This window comes from Acanthopagrus latus, chromosome 11, assembly GCF_904848185.1.
Source record: "Acanthopagrus latus isolate v.2019 chromosome 11, fAcaLat1.1, whole genome shotgun sequence".
NCBI lineage: Eukaryota > Metazoa > Chordata > Actinopteri > Spariformes > Sparidae > Acanthopagrus > Acanthopagrus latus.
The window spans coordinates 3771883-3791823 of record NC_051049.1 but is presented as its reverse complement, the minus strand read 5'-3'; the positions used below and the strand labels follow the sequence as shown (position 1 = coordinate 3791823).

The following is a 19941-nucleotide window of genomic DNA, read 5'->3' as shown; positions in this document are numbered from 1 at the left end:
TAAAAGGAAATTCATCTAGCATTCCTTCCACAGGTAAAATCCTCTTTTGAGGTCTTTGTGTGTGTTGCTCTGACGCAGCCGCTGGACGGTGGAGTCTAAACACTGAGGACTTATGTTTCTGTGGGAGAGTGGGAGAGTGCCAAATGCACTCACGTCTCTTTGATGGCAGTGGACGTTGGCTCCTCGGTGCCGAATGAAGAATGCTTTTTGTATGTGACATTCTGGAGCACTTAGAGGAAATGATCGGTCAAAGTGCAATCAACAGGCGCAGCCAGAGCTTCATACCTAACTCCCTGCGGGGCTATCGAAGTAAAAAAAAAAAACCCCACCAGGTCCCAGCTCAGTGGGGGGGAGACGGGCTCACAGAGTTTGTTTTGGTTCAAGTCAACTTGTGTTGAGACGGGAGGGAAGAGGCGCCACAATCACAAACCCCTGATTGTGTTTGCAGAGCGCTGCTAATTATTCAGTTGATTGCATGAGGCTCATAAGGCAAAACTATTTAATTGTTATCGGAGATAATGAGACAACAGACATTTATGAACACTCACTGCACAGCTTATTGGTCTTTATGTTAATGATTAAATAAAAAAACAATTGTAAATGTCAGAGTGAAAATAATCTCCCATTTCCGAGAGGAAATCAACCAATTAACTATTGTTTCTTTATACAGGATTGTGCGAGAGGGACTACTTTGTCTCTCTGTGGGTCAATGGAGGTCAGTCACTGAGCACATTTAATCAGAACTGTACTTAAATACTTAAACCTTCAGATTTTTCCATTTAATACTATGATTTCTTCATGCAGTTTATAACAATACTCTACTACATAGGAGAGAGAAATGTTGTGCTGAAGACTTGATTATACCTCGACAGCTGGAGTGTTTAGATCTAAAACTGCAACTAACTTTTCTTATGGATGAATCGATCAGACGTTTGAGGACCAACATGACACAAAGATATTCAATTTAGTGTCAGATGAGTCAAGAAACAAGAAAATATCCACATTTAAGAAGCTGGAAACAGATTAATGTGATTGTTAACAAAGCAAATAGTAAAATACTTACTCAGAAAGTAAACGCAATGCTGTGATGTGTAAGCATTATGAGAAAATGCACTTGATGTTTTAAGAGCAAAAGTCTCACAATACAGAGAAAATATAGCAGCAAACAGCTTACATACTTTGCTATATGAAGATATAGTTGTGTGATGTCATCCTGACCACAGAATAAAGTCTCATTTCTGATGAGTCTGTTCTTTGTTTTGGTAGCTGTGTATGGATGTTAGCTAAATGCTACGAGCTGCTAAAGACTCCAGCTTGACTTCTCCTCGACCAGCAAGTCACATGATTTGTTCATACAAGCTGGAGTCTAATTAGCTGTTAATACTGTTTATTATGTTGCTACATGTCGCTGACTGTTGTTTATAGCACCTCTAATCTTTGTCATATTTTATAAGTTTTATCACATCATTGTCATACGTAAAGAAACTAGTTTACAATGTCGTCAAATACATGTAGTAAAGTAGAAGTTTATAGAACAAGTACAAGGACCTTGAATGTATTCTTCAGTACATGATGATATGATGTAACGACTTACATTCGACCACTGGTGATTGTCAGTTGTCACTTTGCAGGTTCATCTGATTAAATAAATCAGTTTTGTACAAAGTGCCAAAAGACAAACTTGAGTAAAAGTATAGATATCACATTTAAATATTACTCTGGTTACAATGAAAGTCACCAATACAAACAAAACTTGAAAGTATCAGATATTAAATGTCCTCAAGTATCAAGTGAAAGTAAATTACACAGATTTAATTGCATGAATACTGTGTATATTCTGATCTGATCAACATTTTCCTGATATGTATTAATTAACAGTAATCGAGTAAATGTACTTTGTTACATTCCGTCGCTGCAGTTAATCATTCTAGGAGGAGTTTAAGATGTGAGATTGTTAGAGATTAATCTCCCTGTCAGTGCAGCCATGACATTTAAATGCTCCGTATATTTTAAGGCAGCTGTGATAATTAAATAATAATTGAACGCCCCAGAAGGAGCCACGGCAGGATTTCCACTTGTAACTGAGTATTTCTTTTTTTTTTTTTTGTAGCAGTAGTTTTACTTCACTGCTGCTTTGTTAATGCAGAGTGTGTTTGTCCTCGTGGAGCATCATGTTGGTGTTTTACAGTGAACCTGCCTCACACCTCCTCCTCTCTCATCCCACATTACAAGCGCAGGTTAATGGTTTGACTTTTAAAATTAACGACCCCTAAAGAAATACAAGCTCCCGGAGGTTAAAGGCGGGGATGTATAATTTCATGTCATCGTTACTTTTGTGGGCCGCAAACTTCAATCTGATCTCGAAGCCGGAGAAGGAGAAAAAATGTTGTGTTTTTTTGTTGTTTTTGATTTATGTTATCGCGCAACACATCCGGCAATTATTGTGCTCAGTTTGTGTTTAAAAGTGAAGATGAATATGCATCAGCGCTCTTCGTTCCCCCCTCTTTGATTGCCTTTGAATTGTTATCTAAATTGACTAAATTGTCTAGAAACAAGGCGGGCCGACGTGAAGGCTAAAACAAATGCAAAGTGATTTCAGCAGTGTTTTATTGATTAAGATCACACTGGGCCTCGGTTGCCGCACGCTGACAACAGATGCTATACATCCTTCCAGGTTCAAATTAAGCTTCCTCGTCTTGGCGAGCTGCAGTGTGACAGTGATGCTTCTCGCTACACTGTCTGAAACATTCAGTGGATTACCAGGAATAATAAAACCAACATCCCTGCACTTTATACTGGATGTGCCTATCTGATGCAACGGATGGAGGGGTGGGTGTGGGGGGGGACGAGATTGATCTCCCATAATGCTTTGTCTTGATGAGACAATGAAAAATGGCCCTAGCCAGGCGACATGTCAATATCAGGGCTGGAGATGCACCCGCGGTCCGGGGTTCTTATTTAATCCGGTTTTTCTTTAAGATGATAGCTCTTGTTACATTTTCACTGCCTGTCTGTCAGCTTGACATCGCAATATTCCCCCTCTCCTCACTTTCCTGCTCGGTTTCATTTATTTTAAAACGCCATTTCACACACGGCTGACTTTAACAAGGCATTATACAGCACTGAGGGAAGGTCTGGGAGATAGAATTGTGACAGATACAACATTTTTTACGGTGGAAAGACAGAATATTGTAAACAGCGGAGTGTATAACCGTGGTAGAGTTCAGAGAGGAGAGCTGCTCATGTATGTATAGATGTCATTCAGTGTCCTCTTCCATGTGGAAATGATGCTCGCTGTCACTCCTGTTTATTTTTCTTTTGTCATTTAGGGTTCATAAGCAGCAGCAGCAGCAGGAGCGATTGTTCAGGCTTCATTCATTAAAATGCAAACATTATAATTCAGAGGACATTGATTGCTGAGGATTGATTGTATGCCATTTAGCTACAAGGTGTTATTGGAAAAACATAAAGTATGTCACGCAGGCAAATACATGCAAATAGGCAATTTCACCGGCAAATATTCTGCGGCACGCAGCCTCATCCACCCTGATGACCGCAGAGGTATTATTTTGCCTACAGTGTCTCAGGTCATGGCAGAATTCCCATGATATTCCCAGGAAAAAGAAGCTTCACCCCCTCATATTAATGCTCCATTATCCCCCCCTTCTCCCCCCCGTCTGGTCTGGATGTAACCACCACAGCATTTTACTGCGAGAGTGCAGTGACAGTAAGGGGTGCAGTTGCTCCCTGCACCCTCCACGACGCAGCTGTGGGTGAAACATGCCGTGGCTGACATATCAGTGATGTTTATTAAGAGACGAGTCTATCAGGTCTCATAAGCCCGGGTTCTCGCAGGCGGCAGATCTTTTGTTTCTTCCGGAGGGTGTCATCAATCTTGCGTGGCTGCGCTCTCCTGAGCGCTTGATGGGAGATCACGGATTCCTCCCTGCTATTGCAATGGGTTCAGTGGTGGAGGCAGGTAGACAGCACACACACACACACACACACACACACACACACACACACACACACACACACACACACACACACACACACACACACACACACACACACACACACACACACACACACACAGTGAAACCTACATGCTCTGTAGAGCATCTCGAGTCTGGGAGGAAAAACACTGAGGGAGGCTCAGTTGTAGACATGACACTGTAATTCTCTCTGTTACCAAGAGGAATAACTCTGCTGATAAACCGTAGTGGGGGGGAAAAAATCCAGTATTTATATTTGTGTTTTTGACATAATGACTTTGCTTTAAATATCTGCTCTCATCACATATTCAAAATGCATTCAATAGAGGTTTTATTGTCAGTGTTGTAACCAATAATGCACATTTCATACAAATAAATGACTTCAGTTTCTTTGGTTTCTGTCAATCTGCATGATTTTGCTTCCTTATGAGGCTCCTTGACATTTTTTTTATAGCTCTGGTTTCATGGAGGAAACAGAGCAGGGACCCTGTGCAACATGAATTCTGATTCATATTAATCTGGGCCCTACGATAATGTATTTGACAGCCTATAGTGCCATGTATACATATCAGCAGCAGTTGTAGCATGATGTTAGCAGTGTTAGCCTGGAGGTGGAGGGTTTGTCAGAGTCTCACTAGGTAACAAAATGATCCACTGTGGCTCACAAGAATGTCCCTACAATACACAATTAATACAGATAACTGGCCAGTGTGTTTCTGTGGTTAGTAGTTAGCTTATCAGTTTATATAAATATATATATGTTAAATTCACATTAAAGGTGCAGTAGAAAGATTACTTTCTTTTAATTGTAGGGAACAATGAGAAGAAATAAGAGTTTTAATGTCACTTGATTGTGCAAAACACATCCACTGAAGTTAGCATGCTAACCAGCTGCACAGCTTACTGAGCTAACTCGTTAACGGCAGCTACAATTAGCAACAGTTAGCGCTTACTCTGGTGTTTTTAGTGTGCCTAAAAGAAGAGATTAATTCTTACATGTTGCACCTTATAATGTGTATTTCAGACACAATTGTTTGCTGTTCAAACAAAAACGTGCACAATGTAAGTTTAGCTCTGGATCTATATGAGACAAAAAATGATTTAATTTGAAAGTTTTGATTCAGAATCACATCCACGGCCCTCCTGGCCACAGTAATTATCAATAGTTTTATATTCTTGACTGCTCTTACACAAATAGCAACAGATAGAGAACTTGGTATGCACATGATATATAATCGTCACATAATACACAGATGAGAACTGAGTCTGCAGCACATTAATGGGAGCACAGAATATGTTAAAATGAGAAACATAACGTTTAAGCAGTAGTAAAATCGAGGTACATCCAACTAAAGTAAGTACCCACTGAAATGTTTTTATGGCACGGCCCTGCAGCGATGTCTCCTGCCTGTAATATGAAATTGATATACTTGGCATGTAGAGACTTGGATAAAAAGTGCCCTCTGCACCAGCTAAAACCAAATGAAAGTAGATAACGGCATCGACTCGGCGCCTCCTGCAGTGTCATAACTTGTATGTAAATCTCTGCGGCCGGGATCGTAGACCTTCATTAAGTGCGCTTTAGTAGATTTATGAAGTGATCTGTGCAGGAGTCGTTTGTAGACGCTGCTCGCTTTAGACCTGGACATGATGAATATACTCCACTTGGCTCTGGCTGGACTGCTGAATCTGAAATTGGTGCTGTCCAGAGAACGCCACTTGTTTCCAGAGCTGGATGGAGCACTCCTGTTTATTCTCCGGCTCGACTCCACCACGTTGACCTTTTAACAAAATATGCCACCAGTCCCGTAAAGGGCATTCATTGCTTTAAGTATATATTTTTTTGCCATTATGATTCTTTTACAGTCTCTGCTGCAACAACATGGTTACCTTTTGTCGAGAATATTAACTGTGTAACATTAAGCAGCTCTCAGTGCTCCGGTTCTTATTACAAAGGGTATTCAAACCGCATAGAAAGGTTAGCGTGTTAGCGCTGATTCCTCGTCTCTCTCGCGCGCTTGTAATGAATTGGAGGGATCATTTCATACTAATTGCTTTTTCAGGATGATAATCCAAGCAATAAACTGCAAGGAGGCGTTGCTCGTCTGCAGGGAAATACGCCCAAATGAAATAAACACCCGTTCACTTTTGATTGGAATCAGTCCAGCCTCGTGAAAAGAACACATGCCGGCGCCCCGGACAGAAAACGAAGGCGAGCAAGTTTGAATCAATATTTCCTATTAGAGACGCTGATGCCTAAACCAACAATGACCGGCGCTGACTGAGGTCCAAAGCATTGTGTGTTCAGGTGTGTGAAGTAATTGAATTCTCTATTGAAAAGGCTCCTCTGATTAAACCGAAGAATAAAAGGAAAATGCAATCAAAGCGACGGTTGCTCGGGACAAAGAGTTACCTTCAAAGTTTGTCATCAAAGTTATTTTGATTAATGTGCGACTCAGTTCCTCCGACTGAGACGAACACTCTGGAACACATTATGCACTCCTGCATTCAACTATTCTTGTAATTTTGCAAGTTTTTTTTTCCCCTAAAGTGTATTTTGCACTCTCATTTATGTGTGTTTATGGCTACCAGGTGGTGCATTGTGTTAATAGACGGATAAAAATCGGCGAGGAAATGGCCCTCCCCAGCGCTGACCCTTCCACCACCCCGGCTCTATCTGTCAAGCTGTCCTCCCTCTGACTTTTCACCCTCTGATCCCCATCTCCTGCTTTGGAGTAAGAGAAAACAGACCAGCACTCCCAGAGCACGCAGCGAAAAAAGCCAGTCTAAGAATGAGCTGCAGGAAAACATCTCCAAACACAAATACTGTCCAGTCTGCTCAGGAAGACACAGGGAGGTTCTCACTCACAAGCAGTTTAACGCTGCATTAGAAATAAAAAAAAGTGTTTTTTGGATTTCTTCTTGTTTTTAAATTGTGCGCACTTTTTCTGAGAGGAAATACACACTTTGTGCATATTTTGCCATCTTTTAAAAAAAGGCAAAAATATGTAAACAATTGTGGACGCTGTGTCCAAAACTCCCACGGCGGTGATTGACTGACATCTGAGAGTCAGCTTGATGTGTCATAGCACTGCATAGCACACACACACAACATCATCCTGTTTTCCACACATAGCGTATCATTGGCAGTTTTCTGTTCTGAACCCGATGCGTGGGAACGTTTTGTTTTCCGGTCAAAAATAGCAGACTCTCAGGTAACTGTGACGACAGCAGCGAACCTTGTATTTGAAAGTGTCAGGTGAGATTTCATCCTAATTTCGGCACTAATTTGTATTTTCAATTTGCACGTTGAAAATACCAGAATCAAAACGCTGAACCAAAAACAAAAAAAAACAGTACAAATGAGGCAAAAGTTATTTTTTTTGTTTTTGTTCGATCAGAATAAAATGCGACCGCGAGCACCTGAAACATTCAATGAATAAATCATTATGTGCATGAAGCACGAGACTTAAATGTCCACTGACGCTTTCGCTCCGCTTGAGAGATGTAAAGATATCAGCTGATCAAACATCAGATGTGTGTGGAGCGATGAAGAGACTTTAACCTTCCTGAAATCAAGACAGGTCACAAACAGAAATGTCATATATTCATCATATTCTCTAAAATTTTTCCCCACAATTTACAGCTTGACTGAAGTTTGTTTAACATCCTCATCGCACTGACTTGACCGTTAACACTACCGGCTGCTTAATATTTTTTAGCCCACGCTAACCGCTAAAAATACACCCACTTGCTATTCTGAGCACGCAGCTTGTAACAACCCATATTTATTTTTTAGACAATGACATCTAGTGGTCGCAGTAATTATGACAGGAGCAAAGGAGGAAGTCGACCAGGTCCAAATATGGAGGAGACGGAATTTGACTTCCAACCAGGTGACCGCTGGACAAAAGTCAACGTTAAGGGAAGAATTTTAGTATTTACAATATTAACAAGGTAATAATACAATTATTACTGAATAAACAATCTGTTTTCAGAGGAAAATAAGGTCCCCTGTGAAGGTAGAGGAGTGGCAGGGTCCGCCACATATAAACAAACAGTATGTTTATTCAGTCATGAAAACAACAGTTGATCCAAACTCCTTCCCCAGACCTACATTGTGCACCTTTACGTGCTTTATTGAGTGCATGATGTAAGTGAAGTTAGTCTGCTTATTTTAACCCAATTAATTCTTTCCACAAATCATATATGCAGTTTTGCGTTATGCAGTTGTTTAGGTTTGAGGACGTGTTGAGTATCTGCAGTATGGAATATTTAAATTGCATGGATTTGTATTTTTCTACAGGATTTCTAAGAATTTGGTGAATATTTGGGCTCATTTGTTTGGAGACCTGACTGAAACCACAGTGTTAAAATCTGGAGTCATACACAGCCAACAGATGTACATACTGCAAACACATCCAGCTGTTCTGATGCGTAATATGTCTGTAAAATCCGGGTGTGATTCCGGGTGTGTATTTCTCTCTGTGTCCTCAGCTCCTTTTGATATCTCTGAATCTGTTGTAGATAACATTTGCTGTGATAAAATGCTGCTGCGGGGGGAAAAAAAAAGAAAGAAAAAAAAGTAAGAATTGGCTGCTGTGCTGATTGCTTTCCTGCTGCCTGTGTGTCAGATAGTGGTCAGCAAGAAAGTCTTTAGTGTTCTTCATCCCGTCTCCACCTGCCCACCACTGTCTGTCCGTCCGTCCGTCTGCAGCGCCTCATTCTGTGGGCCTGGCAGAGCAGAGCAGGACTGAATGGATGTCTCGACGGCTGAGGGAGACCTCTCTTTTTAAAACTCCCATCTGATAGGACAGCACAAAGGAGCCAATCACGGTTCTGCTGAAGTCGCTGTATTGGAGACACACACATTACAGGGTTAGCGGGTGAAAGAGAGTGAAGGTGAGAAACAGAGAAATTAGACAGACTACTTTGTAAACCCTTCCTGCAGTCTTTTTTTTAAAAACTCAAACCGAAGGGTGGTTTTGATTATTTTTCTTCCTCTTAGCTTCGGCTCTTTTGTGAGGCAGTGACGGCGAGTAACAACTTGGCCTGTGTTCGTTTTGTTGAAGGAGTACCGACATCTTCATTCACAGTCTCACAGTTTCTCTTTCACCGTCCTGTTAGTTAACGTCCTGTTAGTTAACGCCTGACCTTGTCGAGTCTGTGTTACAGACAGCTGCTTCTGATTCCCTCATGGGGAATCGTCGGAACATGAAACTACATGAAATGAATTTGTATTGGGATCTCTGTTTTTTTTTGTGTGTGTGTTTTTTTTAACTCCTTCCATTTCAGCCTAGAAATGCCTTGTATATGTTTATTATAATGTTATAACACCGACAAATTAAACATATTTTCTAAATAAAAAGGTCATATTGAGGTAGGTAACACTCGTAGCATGCTAGCTAGCTGTGTAGCGTACAGAGTGCATGTGAAAAATGTGTGATTTGTATGTCGTTAAACAAAAAATTTGGACAAAACTGGCTGAACACCTCGCCGGTCAACCTCTTCACTTACTTTGCCGCTATGCGTACACTAGATAATGCTCCATCTAAATATAATAACAGAGTAAATTAGCTACTCCTTCATCCATCCATCTGTATAAGAATGCATTTCCTTGAACTGAACACTAATAACAGACACAAAACAAAAATGGCACAGAGGAAGAAAGTGTTGAACGATGGTGTATTTTATAAAATGAAAGGTCAAATTGATACTCAAAACCAACAGGGGGCAGCATGTCACCAGAGTTGACCACTAACTGCTGCCAACTTTCGCTGCCTTTAGCTACTTAGCTGAGTTAGCTGTGCAGCTAGCGGTTCAGGGTGCAGGGGAGTGTTTAGGCCCACACCGTTAGGAGAGGAGCTTTGTACTGGCATCAGCGCTAGGCTAAATGTTAGCATGCTAACTTCAGTAGATATCTCTACAACACCTTATGTAGACATTGTAATGTTGAAATGATCATTTTCACACATTCTGTTGATAATTAACAAGTTTTTTTTACTTAAATTCTTACATAGAGCATAGATCTTATAGATCTTACATATATATATATATATATAGACTAGAGACTTTATTTGGGTGAAGTGGCTATATATGAATATATATATATGAATATATGACAAGTTACTGTTGACATTTTTAAATGTTTATTTGCTGGATAACAATAAAGGTGAGTGACAAAACGTTTAATCAACACATATTATTTATAATTTTTGTATTAGTTTTGGTAGAATCACAGCAGCATTACTATTTACAGTTTGGTATTTTTATGATTCTGCTGCAACATTTTCAGATGAAAATATTAAACGTGTAATGAAAATGCATGTGAATTTTCCAGCCCCCTGTCATGACTGAACACTTCAACAGACAGTCGGCCGGCGTTCACTCCCAGCCACATCCGCGCTGCCTCTGAGAGGAAATATTAGGCCGAAACATCTCAGGCGTGATGTGCCTATTAGATTATTCCAGAGACCAAACAACAGAGCTGGGAGAGGGAGGCAGCGGAGAGGGTGGCAGACTGGGAGCAAAGCCTCTCTGAGCGCTGGCAATCAGGTGGTATTAGGCTCTACCAGTTAGAAGCATCAGCGAGGCAGACACAGCGCGGCGTTAGCCGTACATGTGTACACACTCTCAGCCATCATCCCAGACACAATAATGGAAAACCAGATACCTTATCAAGCTCGACTGTCAGAGTTGAGGCCGAGCCGTAGAGATTAAGTGCGGGATATGTGTGACGGTGCGATGCATGTGGTCGGGAATTGGGGTTTTGGGAGGAAGTGTGTGTGTGTGTGGATGCGAGGGAGAGGATGGAGGGGTTAGTTGCAACTTACCGAGGTTTGGTTGCAGAAGAGTCCCGACTGTATTATGTCTGCTTTGTTACGGAGGCACACTGCAGCGTGGTTTTGTTCTCTTTATCCTTCTGGGAGATCCTTAGAGTGTTTCTTGATTGACGCTGGAGATCCACCCACTCCGGGTTGCTAATGAGAAAAGCCCCGAGGACGCAGAAAATTCAGCAGACATTACTCCCTGACCTTTGTGAGGTTTTGCCGGGGATGCCGCGGCAAGGCGTTCATGCAGCCACGCCGTCGTACGCGTGTCAGGCTGCTCGGGGCCCCGCTCGGGGACGGGGACTAACACTAGGGAGCCTCGTTATGTGCGCAACATCAAAACGAATCAGACTCCGTCCGCCACCCCTCATCTCAGGCCCCCACTGCGGGCTGCAGGGTGAGTGTGTGGAGGTAATGAGACCATGGTGCTCCTCGGCCCCCACCGCCACCTCCACTGCGAGACACTAACAACTACTGGTGCCCCGGGGATGTCCGTGAGACAGGCAGTGAGAAAAAGAAAGAGTGAAATGGGGGGAAAAAAGAGTGTGAGAGAGAAAGAGAGAGACCAGGCAGTCCACCTAACCAGCTGAAGTGGAAGTTATCCTTATGAAGTGTGTGTGTGTGTGTGTGTGTGTGACTCATGCACTGCCAGGGGTTTTCAGAGGTCTTGGAGGAGCTGTGCCAAGTTGTGTGGAAGTTTCTCTCGTTGCCAACAGGCGCTGAGCAGTCGAGCCTCTTCCCTCCGGTCACACAGAAAAGCATTAATGACTCTTCTCGCTAATTACAAATTTATGTGCACATTGAATCTTCCACTAAACTGTATTTCTGGTGTGAACGGCGGTAAATATTGCACAGAATTAGATGTTCCTCGGCAGCTCTGCATCCGCAATTGGAAAAAAACCCCAGACCCTTTTTAGTTGTTTTAGCGAAGACCCAGACGGATGAATCGACAAACAAATCTCATGTATGTTCGTCCCAGCAGCAGCTTCGATTATTTCAAGGTTCGTCTCTCTGGTCCGACCGAGACGTTCTTAGATAACCTGCAGATCAGCCGACGGCAGCAACAAGCAGCAGCAGCTTGTCTGCCAACATGAAGCAGACGGAGACAAACAGTGTTTTACTCAGGATCGAAGTGTCTTCACTGGTTTCCTGTTAGTTTTAGAATAAAATGTGATTATTCTGTGTCTGGTTTTAGGGTCAGTAAGTGGACTGATGCCAAAACATGCTTTTTAGACCGACTTTTGTTTGTAGGATGTGAAGAGACAGGTTTTAAGGTCTCTGGAGCAGCAAGTCAGAGGAACTCAAGGCATCAAAATCTGTCTGTACGGTGCCTCTTTATATTACGCTCAAATGGAAGTGAACCAAGATTACAATTCTCCAAATTGTAAATATTTGAGTGGAAGTTAAACCTCTGAATATTCTGTTTCCTGCAATTTAAATATACTGTATCTAATTGTAATTTGTTGAAGTTATTACATCCTAAATGCACAGCCAGGCAATAACTTCAACATTGGTTAATTCTGCAAAAACATGATATACTAAATTACATTACAATGTTTTATTTGTCGTTGTTATTTTCTTTTGTCAAATGCCATTGACTTTGGTTTCTGCGATATCTGCCTATTCAACCCTGTCGCCAAAGTAAACGTTAGAAATGTACGTTTCTACAAACTATGGACACGTTGAAACTACTGCGACTTAATGTTTCTTCTGGATCCATTTTCAACGTTGTGTTCATGGTCAGGTTACATTTCGGCACAAAGCCTGAAAAATATCCAGCGGTGTCGAGCTTGTGAATGTTGAAAACACTGTCTTGAACAGTGGTCTCTGGCTTGAAAGCCTTCTCGCCGAGCTGCACCACCATCCGCTCCACCTCCTGACATTTAAGTCAGCTGATAAACTAGTAATGTTAACGTGATATCACACGTACTAATTTTAATTAATCTGTATGTGTCGCTGTTGAACGATTAGCAACACATCTGGGTTAAAATGACGACTTTGTTTAGGTTAGTGGACCTTTATTGTCATGGTGACAACAAAAAACAACATTACTGTCAGTTTTGATGATAAAGGCTGATGTTTTGTCATCACATCCATCCTCCGCGACCTCTCCCCCTACGTCACTTCTCCCCCTTTGTCATTGTACGACAACATCACCTGACTTCCTCTTTTGCTTCCATCATGGCCGCCTCAAGGCTTGAACATAAACACAGGCTCTGCAAACGACTGATGCTGACAGAACAGCTGACAGAACAGAGGCTCGTCTTTAGGTAGATTTCCATTCACCGTGCAAATAACACTGACAGTCACCCATCTTTAGTCGTCCAATACCATGAGTCATAACCGTGGGAATCTATTCTATTACTAACTGCCATCCCACATGAAATGTGGCGCTGGCTTCCACATAATTAAATGGTCGGTTACCCAAGATACAAAACAACAGATTCTGTCCCTGCAGAGAGTTTGGGTATTTTTGTTCAAATTATGAGATGTATTTTCCACTCAACCCCAAAAGCCTCAGGAACATTTACCCCACTTACTAATGCAAACACCTCCATGTCAACAAAGCGACTCTCTACAACACAACTGTAATTGTTCTTTGCTGTTGTCGGCCATTTCTTTTTTCAGGCCATAACCAAATCAAACTTTACTATATAGTTTGATTCCTTTTCTTCTTCCTCTCTTCTTATTGTCACTTTTTCTGAGAGTGCTAAAGGCAAAATCTCGCCCTCGGTGAGTAAGTGTTGGCATACTGGAGCTTTTGTTTATGTCATAATTAGTGGGCAACTGTCTGAGAGGCAGCGATGGCACCGCAAACCATCTTTTGAAAAAAATCTTCCCACATACAGTACATGCCGTGTGTTTTCCTCAGGTACGCCTCTGCTGCTCTGCAGAGTCACGAGATGTAAAGTATAATGCAAATATAGCACCATTCAGGCGTGCTGATAAAGTCATATAAGACATCAGGTTGTCTACGTGTTACCACAATTATGAAATCCCATTAGCTACACCCTCAATGCTTGTGCACCCACTTCAGCTAACGCTTTTAGCTTAGCAGCTGCAGCAAGATTTCAGTTCAACAAAAGGATGTAAATAACGTTTTTTTTTTTTTTTTCCCAATCAACTGGGTCTCGAGTTGAAGCTGAAGTGTTGGGTGAATAAAAACAAGATGCTAAGAGAGAAAAGCTGAAGCTGGAGTCTCTACACAACAACTAACTGACTTCACAGCTAGGTTAGCTGTCTTTCTATATCATATTTACTAGCTAGTTATGTAAAATGCTAGCTTAAGTTAGAGCAGACAATGAAACATAAGTTAGGTATTTAATTAGCTGAAATTCTGATGTCTCATTAGCTGTATAAAACCTACATCTAAACTTCTTTGCTAGTTGATAATATTGATTCATTAGCTTAGCTTCTGTTCATTGGATATCAGCAAATTATCCCATGAGAGCGGTCAAGCTAGCACTTCAGAAAGTGACCACAGCTACTACCACTGTTCTGGTAGCATTGGCTAACTAAGCTAAATGTACAAAACCTGAAATTAGCACAAATAAAAATGTGTTTGTTACATTTGTGTTCATAGAGGTGATAAATTATATCGTATATATATAAGAATTTTACTGGCCCCTCCTGGATGTAAAGTCCATTTACACTTTCATGGGGATGGTGGATTCATAGGTTAAAATAATTAGCGCTTATTTATTTAAGAAAATCAAACTATTAACCTACTTTATCACACATTGCTACTGGATTTGTCAAACGCAGGTGTCAGCACCAGCACGAGCGATCCGAGTATCTGGTTCAGGTGTGCCGGGTCTGGGTCGATGGCTCTGTTACCTTACACCTGTGATTACTCTGCTCTGACATGTCAAAGTGTTTGCTGCAACAGAGGGATATTTAAAAAAAAAAAAGAATATCAGATATGGGATTGTATTGCGTCATATAAACCGCTGTCAGGGTAACAGAATATTAAGAGTATTAAGCAGCTTTAATATCAGTTTTTGATTAATTCCACAATGTCGTAGAGCATATTTGACAATTCAAAGCAGACAAACCTCAGGTGTACCTGTAAAAAAACTAATTATGAGTGTCTTCTAGTCAGATTCACCAGTTTCAGGGCAGCTAAACAAAGACGTTGTTAATGTTATTAGCAACACCTGCGCTTCAGTTCATCAGCTGGTTACCAACAGGCTCTTATCACGGCCGACATTTTGACTCGTCAAAGCGGGAAGAGGGCAGGTGTGACGGATGATGTTAACGATGGCTCTGTTCCATTAAGTTTCCCCAGTCAGCCATGTCAGTGAGTGAGCACGTGCGACGCCACAGCCCTGTAACTAGCTCACCTTAATGGAGTGCAGCCATCATTAATGTTCCACCTGCCAAAATGTCTGCCGTGAGAAGGGACGATTTTTCTTCGGCTCTAATTCTGAGGTTCTTGAGCATCATCAGTGAGGATTCACCTTTTATAACCTGTGTCCTCAACATGACTGCTGTATTCTCACTGCGAGGCTGACATTTGTACCATCAGATGTAAACCTCCACGTGTGAATTTACGGTGGGAACGATACTTGCATGAAGAGAGTCGATGCTGTTCGACTGACCTGAATTTGGCCTCTGATGATGAAAAAACATCTTGAGCTGTGGAACAATACGCTGCATCCTTCACAAGTTTATTCTAGGTCTATTGTTCGGTTTGCATGGTGGCAGTTTCATCATCGCTTCAGAAGAAGTGCTCTTCCTGCTGTATGCAGTGCAGCGACGGTGGCAGCTCTTAAATTCTGTACTGTGCGGCTGGAAAAGGTCAGCGCAGGTCTCACATTTCAGCGTCTATGTCTATATACGGAAGTGTTAAAGGTCATATTGATAAGGCTTTTATCCACACAAATAATGGTTTAGAAATAATACATCTTCAGAGCTGTTTTCATTACAAACATGAGGATGAGTGTGAATTAATCAGTTAAAACAGCTTGTCGATTCTAAAATAATAATTTTGATTTTTTATCTCTGTGTCGGACGGTTGGTTCCGGACTTAACCCGTGTTTTGTCGATGCCGAGATTCTTGGTAGTTGCAAGTTTGTGGAGTAAGTTTGCACACTGTACTTGATAATATTAGCTAGCTAGCATAAGCAACGTTAACATCAGCGATGTTAACATTGGCCAACGTTAGCATTATTATCATTAGCTAGATAACAGTAGCAGCGTTAAAGAAACTGGCAACCACTTGATTCTACCAGCAGCAGCAGTGTGAAATGGTGGAAGATGAAATGTTGTGTTTAGAGGCTGAATTTTATCAATAACACCTTTTAAAATATAAAAAAAAATCAAACACCAAACTACCGATAATTCAAATTATAATTAAATAATTAATACTTCGAACCCACAGAATCTGTGTGCCAAGCAGAGTCCTGCACGGGTGAAAAATGATGTACTGTGTCGGACGCCTGGAGAGCGCTGGTCGGGTTTTGCGACTGCCATTTTCAAGGCGTCACGTGCAGAAAAACAAACAAACAAAAAAAACAGTATTATTGACACATCTACAAAAATATGCCTGCACTTGAAAATAATATTTCATATGAGCTTATTCATGCGTGCTCGCTCCCTCTCAGAACTCTCCCACTCCCCATGCTAGCTTACTGTTATTTTTAAAAACCGCATCCTTTGATGGCGGGTCGGCTCGGGTGTGGAGTGCGATTTGTGTTACTTCCGGAAAACGGGTGGGATGAGGTTTTAAGCGTGGCGGGTACGGGTTTGCAAAATAAGCCCCGTGCAGGACACTGCTGCCAAGTCAAAATGTGACACCTTCTTAAGCCGAGCATTATTGTGGAGACACAGACGGGTCTGGGGGCTCAGGTAGAGGAAAAAAAACACACACACACACACTACGTTGCCATGGAAACAAAATTTGATGCACAGTACAGGTACAAGTCGAGCTTTCCACTAATAAACCTGTCCAGTCAATGTCTGTCTCTCACTCCCGATGGAAATAACTGCTGTGGAGACGCGTCTCCTCCTGCCAAATACACTTAAATCACGTGGTCAGAATATGAAAACCACGATGTCATGTTCACATATTCACAGCAGTTATATCCATGTTTATCAGAGGGGGTGGCTGAATAAACAGATACTGTCGCTGATCACAAAACAGCTAAATTCCACTTATCATTATATCGATATTGCATCATTTCTGTCGTAGCTGTGATTCAAAAATAAGAAGGAATACACACATTTGTATTATTTTTCCTGAATTTTACTCTACTCTCTGCTTTTTTGTGAAATATTTTACCTCTAAGTGCCTCAGATATCTATTTAAATTAAACCATATAAGGAGTTAAGAGGGGGAAATGTCTGGTAACAACTTCTGGCGATGATTACATTCAGGCAAACTTTACTTATTCGTATAAATACACATATTTAATACTTTCCACAGACACGCTGGTATAAACACAGTTGAGCTCTCCTCTCTGTTTCTACCTCCACTCCTGCTTGAGCTGTGAAGTCTCGTCTCGTCTTCTTCGGGTCGTCTGTGAAAGGTCAGCGTCACAAAGACGCCTCTCGTGACAAATTCCTCATTAATCAATTGCTAATTAATCATGTAGTTACCGTCTCGGATATGTTGATAATATCATTACGTGTTTGCTGATTCAAACACATTAATTCAGTTTCGTATCCGTCCAGATTTTACCGCACTAATAATGCTGAATGCAGTTTTTTTTTTTTTTTTTGGGAACCCGGTTGTGTAACTTCTCTTGTTCTGGTCCGGTCCAGTCATTTTGAACCTGCGAGATTTTGGCTGTTCTCTAATTTCAGCACAAATTAAACTGGCGAACAGGAGGAAGTGTCTCCGGCAGCATGTGGCACAGCAGCTCAAGCTGTTAGCAGCTGAACAGGCGCAGCTGAGGAGCAGTCTCCCCGGGTCTCAGGGGGCTGCAGCAGCAGTCTGTCTGTCCTTACCTATTTCACTTCTTCCCTGCTCTCTTCGGGGACTTCTCCTGTTAGTGTAGTGTTTGCTGTAAGAGACGCGTCTGCCTTTCCATCTGTGCCCAGTTTGAGAGTGAGCTAAACTGCAGTCAATGTCACACAAGAAGTTGCTGAATTATTAAGAGTTCCAGATTTGCTGTGCACTGCACATCTTTGATCCATCTGTTGGAGGAGCATTCATATATGGCAAAGTGTACCTGCTGCAGTTGCCGGCAATCTGTCGCGGATCAAAATTTGATGGTTCACACATTTGTTGTCACCGAGAAAAGAAGTTTGGCTCTCATGGTGTTTGACTTCCGCGTTACCCAGCAAGCTTATGCTCCCACTTTTCAGTTTTCCGAAACTCTGAATGTTTTAAAGGGAAGTGAACTGAAAGACGGGTTTTGCCACCTCGGTCCAGCGCTTACTAAGAGTTTGCTTCCTGCAACAAGGAGAAAAGAGATAATAAGACAGACAAAGAGAGAGGAACAAGTTTAAAAATAGCAGTACACTAACACCTTCCTAATCATCTGGCCCATTTCCTCAAGGTGATGTGGGAGAAAGGTTAGTGCTGCGTGTCCTCACTGAGAGCACGGGGACATGTAGCACCTCGGCTTTAATCACTGCAGCTTTAATCAACAGATTTTTATTAAGCAGCCTTTTGTCGAACGAGCTGCGGGGTTCATCTCAGATGTCTAAATGTCATCTTCTGACCTATATCTACCGGACGCATCATTATTCTCACCTTCAGACGGAACGGCAGGTATAGAACAGGACGTTAGACTACCTGAGTACAGCTAGCTGATATGGCTGAACCCAGAATGGACAAACCGAACATCAGCTGTTGTGGCCTTTGAGCAGATGTGAGAAAGGAGGGTGTAAAAATCGAGGGTTGGTTAGTTGGTTGCAATCTAAACCCCCACACAGACACTTTGATAATTAATTACCATCTTGTAGATATATCATCTTAGATTTTGGATCATTACATCATAATATGGTAAAAGTGTTGCATTGCCAGTCAAGTGATTACCAGTTACCATTACCAGTGATTACTGATCAAAAATACTTCCTTAAATCAACAGTAGTCATCACTACGACATTATCATGTCATCGATATCAAGGCTTTTGGTCCAAAAATAGTGATATTTGATTTTTGTCATCGAGTCCCAGCATTTATGAAGAGCTTTTGAGATTTAAAAACACTGAGATGTATATGGTGTCTCGTGTCACAGCCTAAAAATATTAGACATTATTTAAGATCTCATCTGCCAGCAGCAGTGTGCAGGGTGTGTTACTACACTTAACCACCGCATCCCTGGTTTGATTCCAGCGAGCGACCATTGCTGCACGTCTGAACACTCTCTTAACACGCCATTAGACACATTTCATTTTGCGGTTTTCCTCCCCTGCTCTGCTCCTCCGTGTGCATTCATATCCATCGGAAGGAGGTGGACTTCCTGTCCATTCAGACACACGAAAGTATTGTCTTTGTCAAGATGGTCAGGATACACTCAATCCCCCCGACGAGCCCCCGATGCTGGTGGTGATCTCCAGCAAAGATGACTCATGCGCAGGCTGACTCAGACAAAGCTCATAAAATCATCTCCGTCCGCAAACAGTTTTTCACACTTGGTAATATTATGAACACTTTCACTCTGGTGCAGTTAAACACATATCGTTCCTGCTTCGTGCTTTCACTAGAGAAACGCTGTAAATCCGCTCAACCACAATGACATCATGTTGATTATGTTTGTTGTAAAAGAAAAACAAACAAAAAATAAAAACACCTGAGGTCATAATTGTCGTAGCTCCACTAACGCTGATTGGAGCTGCTGTGCTGTTGTTGCGGTCGGTCGGTCGGTCGGTACGCGGAGGCTCTTCTCTCTGTTCTGTGGCAGACTTTGTACTTGACATTTCCATGATTCATGCCTGGTATGATGGCTGGCCTGGAGGCTCGCAGAACCTTTACTGAGACAGAACCGGGCTGCGTTTGTTTGCATGGCCAGAGAGCATTATCAAACCGCAGTATATTGTGTGCACGCGTGGTTAAAATTCAGACTTTTTATGCCAATTTCATAGCTTCTGTTCTGATCCATTGTGTGTGAACTATGTTATTTGCTTTAATTTCTGGCTGCAGTCCGGCTTGGTGTCAGGGTTAT

The 19941-nt window shown here is 41.8% G+C and overlaps 1 protein-coding gene and 1 long non-coding RNA gene across 4 annotated transcripts in view; one reads left to right on the top strand and one right to left on the bottom strand.

The window, feature by feature from the left end:
• pbx1b (pre-B-cell leukemia homeobox 1b) overlaps positions 1-19941 on the top strand; it is a 123916-nt gene that overhangs the window by 13278 nt on the left and 90697 nt on the right. The window contains exon 1 of one of the 3 annotated variants that reach the window (XM_037115579.1): positions 16483-16675. The exons of the other annotated variants lie outside the window; for them this stretch is intronic. The gene's annotated coding sequence lies outside the window, so the exon portion shown is untranslated. Of the gene's footprint in view, positions 1-16482; positions 16676-19941 lie in introns of those variants that run through there. 3 annotated transcript variants of the gene reach the window in all.
• Positions 8539-10958, bottom strand: LOC119029046. Its single transcript, XR_005077886.1, has 2 exons — positions 10829-10958; positions 8539-8846 (listed from the first exon to the last, which is right to left on the bottom strand). It is a non-coding gene; the product is annotated as an uncharacterized LOC119029046 (long non-coding RNA).